The sequence below is a fragment of the Thunnus maccoyii genome, chromosome 1 (genome assembly GCF_910596095.1).
Source record: "Thunnus maccoyii chromosome 1, fThuMac1.1, whole genome shotgun sequence".
NCBI classification, from domain to species: Eukaryota; Metazoa; Chordata; class Actinopteri; order Scombriformes; family Scombridae; genus Thunnus; species Thunnus maccoyii.
In genome coordinates this window covers 26597993-26613708 of record NC_056533.1, presented here as the reverse complement: position 1 = coordinate 26613708, position 15716 = coordinate 26597993, and the positions used below count along the sequence as shown (strand labels likewise).

The 15716-nt window shown below is 39.0% G+C and overlaps 1 long non-coding RNA gene across 1 annotated transcript; it reads left to right on the top strand.

Moving 5' to 3' along the window:
• The first annotated feature begins 308 nt into the window (after nucleotides 1–308).
• On the top strand, nucleotides 309–15199 carry LOC121905905. The gene is made up of 3 exons (XR_006098488.1): nucleotides 309–1359; nucleotides 2076–2523; nucleotides 14425–15199. It is a non-coding gene; the product is annotated as an uncharacterized LOC121905905 (long non-coding RNA).
• The last annotated feature ends 517 nt before the right edge of the window (nucleotides 15200–15716 follow it).

Here is a 15716-nt window from a genome sequence, read left to right as displayed (position 1 = left end):
AAGGAAGCCACAGGGGAAAGGCTTATGTCTCAGTTTCACTGTGACAATGGAGCACGTGTGCTTGGTATTGTTGCTATTGTGCACTCACACACTAGGCATCAGCTGACCAGAAAACTACATCACATCCTGTCTCAGAGCTATTGATCTTAAGTTACAGGGCCTCACGGTATTTTAACGGATGAAGAGGTTTCCTTAGCAATCCTCTGCTGTGAGAGGGGCCCCCACGAACCTGGCATCTGGCAGTTGCATCATTCAAATAGAAACAGGAAAGTGATGCATGCATTTCCACCAATTACATCATGACATTTTGTGGTGTTTTGCTGTTTTAACCAATCAAACATCTCTGCTTCAATTCAAGTACTTTTTCTTTTTCTTCTCTTTTTTAACTGAATGATATATAACCCTTCCGATCACTAATTGCCTGGAAATGGACAAAGCTTTAAATTGCATATAAGGGAAGTGATGGTAAACAATATGTTTTTTCATAGAAAGATGAATTAAAATGGACTACCTCCTAATTTAGTTAGATTTTATGCACTTAAGTTCTCTAACAAAAGACATATTTTGGCACACATTTCCCAAATTGAAGGGCGCCTTTGTGATATATAATGGATTATAGCCTCTTCTGTTACCTTTACAATGGTAACTTAGTAAACTTACATTTAAATTACTAGACAAGGAAAAAAGCATCCAAAGTCAGAGGCTGCTGGATTAAGAAGGTAGAGCAATTTATCACAGGATATCTAATAATAACAAGCCTGTTTAAAAAAACAACAACAATTCATTTAATTATATTTTTGTGTGCATTTTAATAATTAACACTATTTTGGTTTAAACAACACATTTACCTGCTTAAATAAATGGCTTGAACTGGAAATTATAATCGTAACCCATAGTTCAATACAGCATGTGTAGTACATTTGTACCTGTGTGGTATTTGTGCAATGTTATTTTAATAACTAAAAGTGTTATACATAAAGAATGCCCCTGTATTCTGGGCAAAATAATAAATATGGAGCAAAAAAAATGTAGCTTTGATTAAAAAATACTATTCATATTGCATACAATTACTTTTAAGCACTTTTCAATGATTTGACACAAATGTATCTCTCTCTTGACCAAGGCTGCCTGTTTACATTTGAAAATCCAAATTATCTTTATAAATACTGTACATCCTCCTCTCTGGTGGTTAAGGCTGTTTAATTTCAAACAGTTAATAGAAAATGTATGAGCGGTTTCAGGCATGCAGCTGGGTTAAAGAGTAATAAAAGCAGCTTGGGTATTGAAGAGGCTGATGAAGGAAGTCTCTTTGAAAGGGAGGGGCTGGACCACTGGACTGCTTTCTATTGTTGACCATCTGTAAGTGTGCCTCACACACACACACACACACACACACACACACACACACAGACAACTTTTTGGACAGGAGCCAGAAGGTGGTGTCAATAGTCTTCCTGGGGGATGGGCAATTTCTACCGTTAAAAGTAATTATTTTCCTAAGGGTTACATGGCTTTTTTTAAAGGAGGGGGTTGGGTGTTGAGAGGTCACTTAAGGAAATGAAATTAATTTCCGTTGGGAAGGGAAAGTTTTGTCGTTGGGAATTGACAGATCTGGTATGAACATTTTGCAACAAGAAAGTGAACAATGTATTTTGGGATTTAGCCAATAATATAAGAGAAAACAATCAACATGTTGTATTTATCATACATTTAAAAATATACATACATAAACAATAACATCACAGATATCAGATCAGTGTTGGGCATTATAACCACAGGATAAACGTGGCCATTAAGCTTTTTCATGTATCTTTTTTAACTTGCTATAAAGTGTGTGAGTGTGTGTGTATGTGTGTGTATGTGTGTGTGTGTGTGTGTGTGTATGTGTGCGTTTGAGCAGCCTTACAAAAAAAAGCCCCTTGAAAATGTAATCAAAAGTGTTTCTCTATAACTTTAATGCCTCATGACTAAAAAAAGCAATAATCAAAGTGAAAGTTTTTGAAAAAAATCATGTGCTTGTGCTAAATCCTGATTGGTTCCCATAAGTATGTGACATCACCTTTTTTCTCCAGCAGAGCCACACCCACTACAAAGCACTGAGAGGGGCCCAGACAAAAAACACTTGAACTTTTAACTGGTTATGGGGCAGTCTCATTATGCCTCTGATGCCTCTATATGATCTACACAAGCAAATGAGACCATCAGCGAGAAGGTTGGCTATTTCTATATAGTTATTCTAAATGGGTGAGATTCCCTGCAAAATCAGATTAAACAATTTATGGCAGCCAGCGCCACAGACAGTTCATTTTCCTCACCCCACAGAACATGAGTTCTCTTCCAATGAGTCAATTAATCCACATCCTCCGTCTCAACGATCCAGACCGTGGCAACAAAACACAAAGAAATCAAGACGAGGATCAGTAGTATTACTTGCTACGAGACCACTAGCAGGTGCTGAGACTCCATGACAGCAGGACAGGCCACAGCGGGGCGAGACAGAGCTTCCCATCAGAGTGGGAAACAGTTAAGTGAAGAACATATAGCATTGTACCATGAGGGAGTACAAAGATGTTACTAGGACCATGGACCACAGAACGCATTTCAAATCCCCCCCCTGCCCCGCACACACGCACACACACACACACACACACACACACTTAACTTTAACTTGACTTCCACTTACGATCTTTATGGTATTACAGCTAACATATTAAGAGCCTAAAGACTATGTAGAATTTAAAAAGAAACATCAAACTCACCACTGCTCTTTAAATATTGCCGAAGAAGTGTATCCGTCTGTCATTGTGCTGGATGAAGTCCCTGGCAATCCCCAGAGCATCCACTGTTGCCAAAAAATCCTTGTGTGTGGACGCACATCAAGCTATTTAGTCTTTTCTGGGTCATCGTTGATCTCAGATATGTCTTTAAATGACGGAGGGATAAGAAACACCTCTAAGCACTGGCAGTTGACAAAGGGATGGTGTAGAATAACTTCAACAGCTTGTGCACCTCTGGCAATAGAGGTTTTGCCACAGGAGTTGTATTCATTGCCAGTGCTACTGATGATACTGTTTGGCCTGCTTCTATCCCAGAAGTCTGAATTGCGTCTGGCAACATATCAAGCTGTGTGCTTTGTCAAAGTCAAAATCCCTCTTGTAGAGATCCACTATGGAAGACGGGAAACCGACCGTCTCCCCAATCAGGCACTCCAGGGCAGCTACCATATGCAAGTCTCTCTGCTCAAAACGCCATTCCAATACACCATCAAGTATATCCAGAACTTCAAAGTACAGTCTCCTGTAATGATCTGCTGGACTCAGGAATGCGTGTGCAGGCTTTCACTGCATCTGTGCATACAGTCCATCTCATTGGACAGAGAGTACTTAGGTTATTATTGCCCAGGGATATTTCATTTTTTAAGACTTGGAACTTGTGGTTTTGTTCGGGGTACTGTTTCACAATATGTACCACCTCTTGCATGAAGTCCAATGCATCTCTGATTCACAGTATCTCAAACATAAATTAAGACAATGCGCAATGCACATAAATGGCTGCAGGATTGTCCCATTTAAAGCGTGCTGCAAGTCCAAGCAAATGACCAGACATACTTGCAGCCCCATCGTATGCCTGTCTACGGCACATACTGGGGAAAACGTTGCATTGGATGAGAATGTAATTTAGTGCAGTGAGAATGGTCAGAGCGTCAGCCTGAGGAAAGTCAAATAAACCCATTAAATCCTCGTGAGGGACATAGCTGTTGTCAACTCTGTAGAATAAATCCATTAGCTGCTCTTTATTTGAAATGTGGTCTCATCTGCAATTAGTGCATATAACTCCCCACGAATAGGTGAAATAACCTGGGATAATATTGAATGAGAAATTGATTTAATCAGTTCATTGATTATGTCATTGCTCATGTAGATTCTGTCAGCTAACCATTGGTAAATTTCAGGTCAATCCTGAGCCCGTAATTAAAGCAACTTGTAGATTGCTGTTCTTTGGATCATTAACATCTAATGCCATGCTCTGACCCATGAGATAAATGATGGAGGATATCTCCTTAACTAGCATGTCGCTTCTGTACTCTTGTTTAACTTTCAGCTGGGTGTCAAGCTGGGGCACAATACGTTGCTGCTGGGATAAATACAAATTGTAGTAAGCCATGGCCTCTCTGTGATATTTGCTGCTTTCATGTTTCTGAAAAGAGCACACAGCATTTTTCCAGTTTTGAAATCCAAACACAGAGAAAGCATGTTCATTAGTTTTGCTTAACCCCGAACGCAGTCTTTTAACAGTCCATAGGTGACATTTTTGCTTGCGTTTGACACAATGTTAGCCACTGGGAGTCTTTAAACCACTGTGGTTGAACGGAATGGTTTTTCTGTGTTCCACCTTGTATATGTTTTGTACCTGAGAGAATAGCTGAGTCATCTGGTTGGTGGGACCGGTGAGTCAGATCCCTACAACACTCACTGGAGCAGTGGACTTCTGCCAGGCTTGCAGAGGGAGCAGAGTTGGGAGGTGGAGGCCCTGGAGCAATGGAGGAGTGTATGGCTGGATAGGAGTACGGAGCACAGGGCAAATGGTTAGCTGGAGCAGCAACATAACAGGCAAAGTGGCCAGTACTAGCTGGAGCCAAGGCAGAGGGGGTAACGTTAGCTAGAGGACCAAATGGAGAGTGAATATTGTCGGCTGGCTTGTTGGGGCAGCAGAGGCAGTAACGTTACATGCAGGGCTATTGTTCTCCTTAACATCAGCAGACTGGCTAGGTGGAGCAGCAGCAGCAGATATAGAGCTTTTTTCTGAAGATTCTTCAAAGGGCTCATGGTTGACTGGAGTGACAGCAGTCCCCTTTCCAACTTTCATTGGTATTGCTGCGAAAAAATCTGTTATTTTTTGATGTTTCATTTTCATCACATGACATAAATCGTGCGATCCTTGACTAGGACAAGGGGAGGACGGGGGAAGGACATTTTTCTTAGTTTGATAATGTTAAAAGTAAAGTTAAACTTGTTGTTAGCCTCCTGACTCATTTTAAAAATGACGAGTGCAAAAGAGAGGGAGAGCACGAGCAAGCTGAGAGCACGAGTGAGAATGAAAGAGAGAGAGAGCAGTAGTGGTTAAGTGAGCTAGAGAGTGAATAAAGGGAGCCAGCAGTGGTGCAGCAAGAACAAAGCAGTTAATCTGAGAAATAAAACTTCATTTTCTGATTGTTTCACAGCGGTTACGTTCTAAAGAACAAATAAACATGTCCACACCTCTGCACAACCCTGCGGTAAGGTGCCGCATTGCTGGACTTGGTGGTGAATGCAGCCTTACATGTAACCTAGGTGTATGAACGGTACTAAAACAAAGTTTACTTTGCTTCACTATCTTCATATTACAATTATTTATCTTACATAGCCATAAATAGATACTTTACCTCTTTGCTGTGCATCCTGCAAACAGCTTTATTTAAAAAAGGAAGAAATTGTATTAAAAATGCATGCGCTCGCCAAGATCTTTACAACACGAGGTGGTGGTACTCATGAGAAATGCAGTCTTCTTTTTGAGAAAACACTACTGCTTTTGTCCACAGGGGCCGCTAAAATCAATACAAAATGAAAGTTCCTTGTAGTAACTTGAAGTTAAATGACCAAAACTGTATAATTTTGGCTGAAAACTTTGTTTATAAAAGACCACATGTAAGGAGCTGATTGAAAAAGGTTATAGGTTTCAAGGCCTTTAAATTTATAATCTCGAAGATTTTCATTTAAGTAAATGTCTGTTAAGTCACTATCTATCACTGAATGAGGTAACTGACTGAGCCTAAGGCCCGCTGATGAAAGCCCTTGCATTTGCAGTATTATGATTATTACAAACTGGTTGTCGGCAGCAACTTTCCCGCCATGCATTCAAATCAGCGGAGCTTGTGTGTGAAGCGGCTTATTTTTCAAAAGCTTACTCTTATTGGCTTTTTACTTGCAAAGCTTTTATTGCAAGTGCAGTAACTGTCTCTTCTGTGCTGCGCTGTGTGTGCAGCATGCGGGGCTGAGCACTGCCCCTCAGTACTCCTCAGAGCGGAGAAGAGGACTGACAGCAAAACACAGTAGAGACTCTCACACTGAACTGAAATGAAACAAGTGCACATAAGTTAGGTGAATAACATAAATAAACAGTCTCTGTTGCATTTTGCGGTCATTTATGGTCGCGCACTATCCTCTCCTGTCCACTCCACTCCACTTGTGCTTCAGCGAGGGCTCCTTGTGTCTGTGTGTGCTGCACACACAGCGGAGCAGATGACAGTGAACCAGGTGAAGTACTTGAGTCGACAACAACTACACTCATTATGTTACTGTAAATGCAATAAAAGATTTGCGAGTAAAAAAAACAACAAAAATAATTTATTTTGGTTATCCGCACAAAAGAAAAACACACCTGCAATTACCGCTTATTGCCATATGGTACCACCAAAGAGAACAAAACGGAGATCTTCAAGATTATTACTTCAAAGAAGTATATAAATTAATACTGATGTAAAGTGTTGACGTTAACAGGGCAGCATGCTGAAATTTGCACATGCTTTCTCAGCTAATCGGGATTGGCCTTCATACCCACAGCAGGGTGACAATGGTAGCTCTGTCTGTGCTTGGCTTGCTCACATTCTTGTAGGCCTACCATTCTACCGGAGGTGAGTTAGACATGACCACTGTAACTGAGCCTGACTGACCTCAGACAATAATAGAAGCAGGTGAACCACAACCCCAATGTGTCTGTATGTCTCTCAGGGAGCCTAAGACTCATGCAATATAGAGATGCCCACGAGGCCGCCAAACCCCCTCTGTCTGGGAGCCACTGAATCATCAAAGCACTGAAAGTGTCTGAAGTCTATAGTGGTAAGCCAGCTGCCCAATTGCACTAGCTCCAGTTGCTCTTTTAGGCTACATGCACTCAACACGTTTTTGTTTTAAAACGCATAACTTTTGCTACATTTATGCCTAGTGTCCACACCCCTAAAATGGAGACTTTTGAAAATGCTGCTGACCCCATTTTAGTTTGAAAACTCCAGGGTTGCATTTTAGTCTGGATAGGCAGGAACGGAGACTTTTGAAAACGATGATGCAAACACCCATGTTTGCTTACTGATTGGATCTTATCAGTCATGACGTGTCTTTCCCTGATTCTTCACGCCCTATCACATGACCCTTTTCCAGAAGAAAACAAATGACATCAGCCTTGACTACCAGTTGTTAATTCAACATAAATAACAAATTACAGGTGTTGCTGACATTGTTGTCTATGCTAGCAGCTGTTGTGCAGTTAAATTCAGCATTTAACAATGCTAATATTGCCTACATGTGCAGGAGGCAAGTTATTATTCGAGCGATTTATGACAATTCCCATGTTCAGTGGTGTTATCAGCCCTATGTGGATTTCAGGTATTTCAGGTGTGTTAGTATGAACAGAGATAATTTCTGAAACGGGGCTAAAATGCTTGTGTGGACAGAGATCATAAAATGCTGTTTAAAAATGAAAACATATTAGTGTGGACATAGTCTTAGTGTGAGCATCCAAAAAGGCACACACAAGTTCAGTAGGCATAGGTGCAGAATGGGCCTAATGTATTTTCTTGGGAACCAGGAAATAGCCAGAATTGAGCCCTTTCTGTCTGTCCTCCTCAGGAGCTACTGAAATTGTTGACTGTTGTTCTGGAAAGAACATTCTGCATTATGGGTTAGTCAGATAATTCAGCAGCATAAATGCAACAAAGAGAGTCTATCGCTGTTTTAGCTGGCTGGCTGTATTGCTAGCCAATATTACAGTATATAGACTGACTCACCAAGCAGCATCATAGCTTGCCAGGATGATAAAGACTGAACTGCTGGGAGCTTAATACTGTAGCCAACAGAAGCTGAGTCACTACATTGTAGTGAGTTTCAACATGAACTGTTTTAATATAGTAAAAATGAAGCTTTGGTGAAAGTTCACTAATGAAGATCTCTATCATCACACTCTGCCTTCAAATGTCAATTGTGAACATTATTATTTTCTTCCATTCTATTTCTTTGTCACCTCCACATTCCCATTACCTTGCAAGGCAGCTGGATTTGTGAGACCACAAGATGATGACATCATGACATCACGCGAGAATCCATCTTGTTAGGCCTCAAGTTATGCACTTGTGTTTGAACCACTGATGGTTCGGACCAATCAGCATTGCGGATCCAGATGCCTCGCAAGGTAAGATGAGTATAGACGGTGATGGATGGATTCATCCAATCACGTGCCAAGTTGTTTTTTTTTTCGAAAGCACCTGCCCTTTTCCAAACAGTTTCCATGGAAGACTTCTCAGATGGTTCTGTGTAATAAACCATCTGACATGTCAGGTTAACTTTCCCATGCTGTCAAAAATGCCGTCACTCACACTCGCACTTTCCCACACTGTCAAATCCTTTCATTCTCAATTCTGACTTCACCATACCTGACCATTGATCTTCCTACCCACATTCCTCTAGTCAGTCAGACCTTTAGTGCTGCTCTTAAAATATTGTTGCAATTATGCACTCTGTCCTTCAGACCTACATGTGTCCAGAGAGACCCAAACAAAGGTTCATCAACCATCTGCTGGCTCATTCCACGACCACCACCAGCGTCTAGACTCTAGGGGATCCCATTCTATCTCCTACAGCCTGGTGCTGGTTGCTAAGATTTTAATCAAAATAACCACATTGGATAAGGTATTGTAAGAAGAGGAATAAGTTAACTAATCTTAGATTTAATTTCTGTATCCCACTAATGTCTTGAGTGCATGTTGACAATTACATCTTAAATAACTGAATTATAGGTATGTTATTTAAAGCCAGTTTTCTAACAAAGCCATGAAGAGGAGAAAAATCCATGGCCTAATTTTTTTCTATACTACTAGGAAGGACAAAGATGTTGTACTGTATAAATGAATTTAAGCTCAAGTGTAAGTGTGCTAAAAAATCCTCATTGCACATACCAGTAGTCTGAATAGCAAAAGCCTGTGCATTCTGAGCCTTTTCTTCCTCTCTATTTTGCAGTGAATGTGATGTTTGGCATATAAGGCTATTAGTATTGTATATGAAACATTTATTATGATTCATTCATTCTTTCGCTTTGTGGGTTGTATTCAGGGGTATAGGAGCTAGAGTACATCCCAGTATACATTGGACGAAAGGCATGGAAATACACAGAAGTAGGTAGAATCTTGATTTGCCTTAAGTGCTGTCATACTTTTTTATCACTATATGAGGCAAGATTCTGTGAGGCTTGCTCATACGAGTGTTCCTAGATGGATTTGCCAAACTCTCTTGAAGGGACAAACTTGTCGTAATTTCCTTGTTCTAGCCTGACAAAATATAACCACAAGAGGGAAAGTTTGACATGAAGTGAGGTGCTTATAAACATCTTTCTAAATCAAAGCGGTCAACCTCTAATATGATAATCTGTCATGACAGCCGATATAACAATCAAGAAGATATTAGACGAGATAATATTATAGGGGCCTAGAGGCAGCTGTCGGAGTGAGAGAGTTTTCCTAACAACTTCTGAGATGCTGTGCCAAAATATGCCAATAAAAATGATAAAATCTAAAAAACCTCCCAGTAAACTGGCAAACCATGATGATGATAATATGGTGAACAGAATATTAATTTTGCATTAATACTAGTGCAAAGTGGTAGGTCATGAGCACACTAACTGTGTGGGTGTTTCCAAACGGAACTGCTATTTTGGATCATGTATGTGCAGCAGTGCTAATTGCACAAGGGATGGGTCTGGAATATAGATCAGAGGGTGTGGTGAATAATAATACTAATAAATACTACTAAATATAATGATAAGCCAATCACATCACTGGTCTCATAGCACTCAAACAACCATGCCAAACACAGTGACACATGACAACAAGGACTCACCAGATGGTGAATCAGCTTCAACAGGGAATTATGTTGTTTTCTGGGTGGTGTGGAGTGGCATGACATGAACACATAGCACCACAAATCAGCAGCTAGAAGCTGATGGTGTAGGGTATTTTTGAACATTTAATTAGCACAATGATGATAAAAACAAATAAAAAATAGTTTAGTGAGGTCATTTATATGACCGCTTTGATCTGACCCTATTTCAGTCATAACTAATGTATCATGTCATAAATGGTCAAATCATGTAGTAACTTATGAGACACAACTGAATCATCAGTGGACTGATATGAGAGAGATATTTATCTGTATTAAACAATTGTGCTTTAACAAATCATCTATTTAAATAATGCCATGATTCAGGCACTCCTTTTGGGAAACATGTCAAGAAGAATAAGTTTTTGTAAATTGCCAATTTTGGATGGAATACACAGAGACAAGATCAGATAACGCTGAATCACCAAGGAAAGAAAACTGCAACTGCACTGCTCTCTGTAGGTTATTTTCAAGCATGTTGCATTTCTGGCCACACCCCAATCAGCAATTTCAAAGCCATTAAAAGCTGATTTAAAACACCTGCATGCATTATCAGTTATTATGTTAGTACACTTGTGTACTGAATGAGTTGCATCTGAGGCTATTTCAATACCTGTTATTATACAAATTTCTCTGCAAAATTCAGATGGCCAAGTAAACCAGGAGCAACCCAGTAGATTTCAATGCCATTAGCCACCCTGCTCAATAATCAGCTTCATTTGCTAAGAAAACAAACTGGGGCCAGATGGCGAGGCTGATGAGTGTTCATCGATCTGGGGTCCCTCTTGCATACTTGCTTAATTTTGGAAATGGAGGGGATGGCCTTCTGAAGGGTGAGGAGGGAAACTCTGGGGCAGATGTGCCTTCCCTCCTCTATGCTAAGCACAACACTCTAAATGTGAGAGGCATAAAAGCTTTGGAGCGGTCCTCTTGGAGTTTTAAACAGCCCTAATAGTGAGCATATCTTCACTTTCCACTACCTCAGTATTTAGTATTTTTAGTAGAGAGCTAAGCCTGTGTGAAATAGAACTTTTCATCAAGATATCATATGAATATTGTAAGAATACCCTTCCATTTAGTGCACTTTGGTCTATTGCCATAACACATGCAAATAATGTTTTAATAGTCTCAGAGCCATATGTGATAAGTCAGATCTGATGATTAAAGTAGTGTTTGATGAGCTCTTATTTCTCAGGTAGAGGAGATTGATCCCTCATAATCTGATAGTGATTTTATTCAGGTAATATTTAACCTTCAGTCTGAGGTAACACCACCTCTGCCACTTTCATCTTTGCATGATCTTCTGTTCAGTTGGTTTATGAAATAAACATTTCTGCAACCTTTTTTGTAGTGTTAGATTAAATATTTAAACAGAATGCAAGTTTGATGTTTAAGAAAAGGTGTGTGTTTTATAATACAGTCCTTATCTTTACACCATAATACCACAGGATAGGTCTTAATATTTAACTCATCTTTTTCTTTCATGTTTCAATAGATACTGAAGATTTCAGCATTAAAAGTGAGCAGCAATTTCATCTGGATTTGACCCAAGTGACCCTCCTACTTAGGCTGAGATATTAGTCTCACATTCCAGTGAGAGAGAACAGGCAGCTTATTAAAAACAACCCTTCATTACCATAAGACATAGCAAAGCACTTGCCTTCCTAATCTTTGGAAAGCTCCAGATGAATATCTATCCGTGTGACCCAACAGTTGTTGTGGACGGTGCAGCTGAATGCCTGCGAGAAGAAACTAGTGGTTGTTGTTGATTTTAGCTGGTATTGTGGCCAAATAACTATTGTCTCTGTTAAATCTTGTTTAGTCATGCTAGGATTGCCCTTCATTGGCAAGGACATGGTTGTTGAATATTGGTTGCTGTGAGTGGAGGAAGGAAAGTAGAGAGAGGAGACAGATGGTGTCAGGATCATGGTCGCACATATTTAGTTTAACAAAAACAAGAGAACAGAAATGTTTTGGAGATGGAAGGGAATATTAACCTGTTCATTGAGCTGATTTTCAAGAATCAAAACAGATATTAAGAATGTGATTAAGATCTTGGATTTAGATGAAGACCAATATGACCAGAGGCATGAGAGAACCTGAATCCACACCAGATATGACAAATGCGGGAAGGCAATCGGAGATGCTGGATGAATACTAATTGATCTGAATACAATGTGATGGCGAGTGCCGTCTAGAGAAGCTGGCAAGCCTGGCTTCAATTCTGCCGGTAGCAAGAGACCATGAAACAGATTGAGCTGATTATGCAGCTGATTATGTTCACAGGAAGAGAGACAAGAAGCACTGATAGTAATGGAGGAAGAGGCCTTACCCTCTTAATGAACAACTGACTTATTTGCTGGACAGGCAAGTGGATGAACCGTTATGTTGACATAAGCTGCTTATTTTAATGGTTTGACTGGGATGCTTGGACTTACGGTGACATAACAAGTCAAAATATAATTGTAAATCACAACTATGTCCATGTATTTTTTGTAGAATAATCAAGAGCTTAAAACTTACTCTTATGAAGGAGGATATTGTTGAACAAGTGTTTTGTCTGTCTTTAGAGACTTGTTGCTTATATAACCCATATTGAGCTACAAATTAAAATAATACTGAACATATATTATACATATTAACAATAATTAACCCCTCAAAACAAATTTTTGCCATCCATTAAACAACATAAAACATACTAACATATTGATATCTTTCAACATAGCTTATTATATTTTAGGTTTATATACACAAGTTACATATGGGCTACTGTAAATGTGCACTTCACAGTCAATCACAGTCACTGTGTCATGGTCATTGCAGCATGGGTGTCTACGGTTTTGCTGTCAGGTTAATTGTATTATACTGTATATACAATGGACTTGACAGCATTGTCATATTTTGTATACCATTGCCACAATTCTTCTAAATTATCTGTTTGATCATTTTGCACAAAATATAATTCTCATAATTATCAGCTTTAGGCTTATCATCATTCAGAGTTCATTTCATCCGAAACCTCCGACATCAAAGAAGGTTCTGATCTGAAAGTATACCTGACACACCAGCACTGCACCATCACGTTACTGTAATGGTAAACTACCGTAAAAAAAAACTTGTTCATGCTTGTATGTGCATTAATTTATAGTATGAATGACATGAAATAAGGCCAAGCAGAAAAAAAGAACGTGACCTGCTATCACCTGCATACTGGAGAAAAAAGGACTCTTACATATCTATAAGAAGAATGTTTTTTCAACAATTTTGATGCTTCACATGACAGAATTGTTAAAAACAAATAGATTAAGAGATATAAATGACTTGAGGGCTTATCTGAATAAAATGAGGGAGTTTGTAATTTGGTCATGGGTCTCTAAAGACCTGAGGTATCCGTTTAAGGGTTAAACAGCCCAATGGACTGTTATGAACAGTCCATTTTCTGACTAGGCAGCATGACTGAGTTGAATCTGCAGACTACAGGGCTGCTTTTTGTAGTAAACATATTACATGGCCAAAAATATTTTCACTGTTTTTGCAAATGATATGTTTTGGATTGGTTTCATGAGCCTTTGTTATACTGCAAAACAGAAAAGGCACAAAAAATGAAAGAGTTCTATTAAGTAGAAAAGAAGCAGAAGAGGAAAAGAAAATACATGTCATTCAAACAGTGTTGGCCTAGTATCTTGTGTGTGATGGATTTGGTCATTTACATCAGCTAGTCTTTTGTGGTACTGTACTCACGATTGTAGGCAGACCTTCCTATGAGCAGAAACCAAATTGTTCCTCCTGTGTCAGTTTTCTGCTACAGAAAATATTTTCAGGCTTCAGACTTCTAGCTTGCCTTATCTGCTTATTTTACATTACAGATTGGCGGTAGATTAAGATAACTAGCAAACCTGTTAAATACATACTTCATTATAAAATACAATCACACCTGCTACAGCCCACCTGTGAGTGAATTTCTGAAAAAGAAAAGCTTTTAAATTGTTTAACTTCCCATGTCACAGAGAACTAAGGGAGTTTCTATTGCCAAGGCTTCCTGAATGTAAATGATCTGGAAATTTAGCTTCATGATATTGTTGGCTGGTAATGCCTTTGAGGAAAAGCTTGTCGAAAAGCAGAGGGAGTATAATGAGATTTTGTGTTGCTTTCTTAAAACTCGGTAATGATGTCAACCTGAATGTATTGGGATCATAATAAGAGTCCATATTAAATATTCTTCTCGATCTGTTCTTCCAGCTTAATCGATTAGCATTAAAAACAGATGGATTTTCAGAACCCTCTGAGTAAACGGAGCTCCCAAAACTGTTCCCGTAATTGAAGGAAAGAAATAAAAAAAAAGTGTGATTTTCAAACAAAAACAGCACTTCCCATTTTCTCCTGTTCAGTCTTTGTGTCACTGAGCACTGTATGTAAGTTAGCTACCATACAATTTGTGAACTTCTTTTTAATCCATTTCTTTTAGGTGTGCCGGCGTGAGTTGCTGTTGAATCAGAGGTGGGCAATAGAAAGACTAAGGCTTCGACAGAGAACACAGGCTTTTTCCTGTTCTTCTTCTCCCAGCATTAATGGCTGGAGCATTCCTATTACCTGCTCTGAGCCCTGAAGATGGGATTCCTGTGGTGCCGGCCGGGAGCTGCTCTGCTGCGCTGCATTGTGATGAGTTCTCCACTGATGTTTTCCTGCTCTCGCTCCTCTCAACTCTGCCAGTTCTACTTTTCTCTCCCGCCTGTCTTCAACCACGGTGTAGTCGCTTTCTCAATATGTCTAGTACTTTTCTGCTTCTTTTTTCTATGCTCTTGCTGAATTTTTGTGCACTCTTTTGGTACGGTCTCTTCCTTTATGAGTGTGTGCGCACATTTTTTTTTACTACGTTGCATCTGTTCTCATTATTCCTGTATGACCAAACTACTACTAAGGATGTGAATTGAAAAAATATCATCAACTACAGTCAAAACTGACAACTTGGTAACTATACATTTCCAGGTGTGCTGTTAAAAAATTATCAGGTTATAAGGTGTCACCTTCTTATCTGGCCAAGTCAAAATATAATGCTAGAGCTGTAATTCCCTTTACACAATTTTTTCCCTGACCTTTTGTATTCTCCTTTCCTTCAACCAAACTCAAACGTGCTTTTACAAAGGGCTTATTCAGTGCATGTTTTTTGCATGAAAAAGCCATATTTAAACATTCCTTAATACAGGGATAAAAATTCATTACCTGTGAGAATTGTGTATTGTACATTTACACAATAGTCTTAGTTTTGGAATGTCTATTAACAATTCCAAAAAAAAAAAATAAAATAAAAAAAATCATTCATTTTGCATTTTGAATCATTAGCACACAACCAATTTTACTGAGATAAAATGACTGTCTGTAAAACATTTTAAGATATTAGATTATGAATTATTTGTTACTACAAATATATTAGTCACTGCTAGCTAGTTACTCATTAATAAATTCATAGCTATACATTGTCACTATCCTCCTCCTTCTATCCTCCTTCCCTTTTGTGTATAAAAAACACAATTTAATATGTGCACAGTATTCTTATTATGAGTTGCAATGTTTTTGTGTTAGCAGCATTTGTTACCTACAGCATCTGTCTCATCTTGTGAAATATTACCACAGCTTTCTGTTCCAGCATTTAATCCAGCTCGTTAACAGTTTCACTTGCTATATTGATGTATGATGTAATCAATAATGTAAAGCAAAGTCTGTCTGGAAAATGTTAACCTTAAATATGCAAAATGCTTA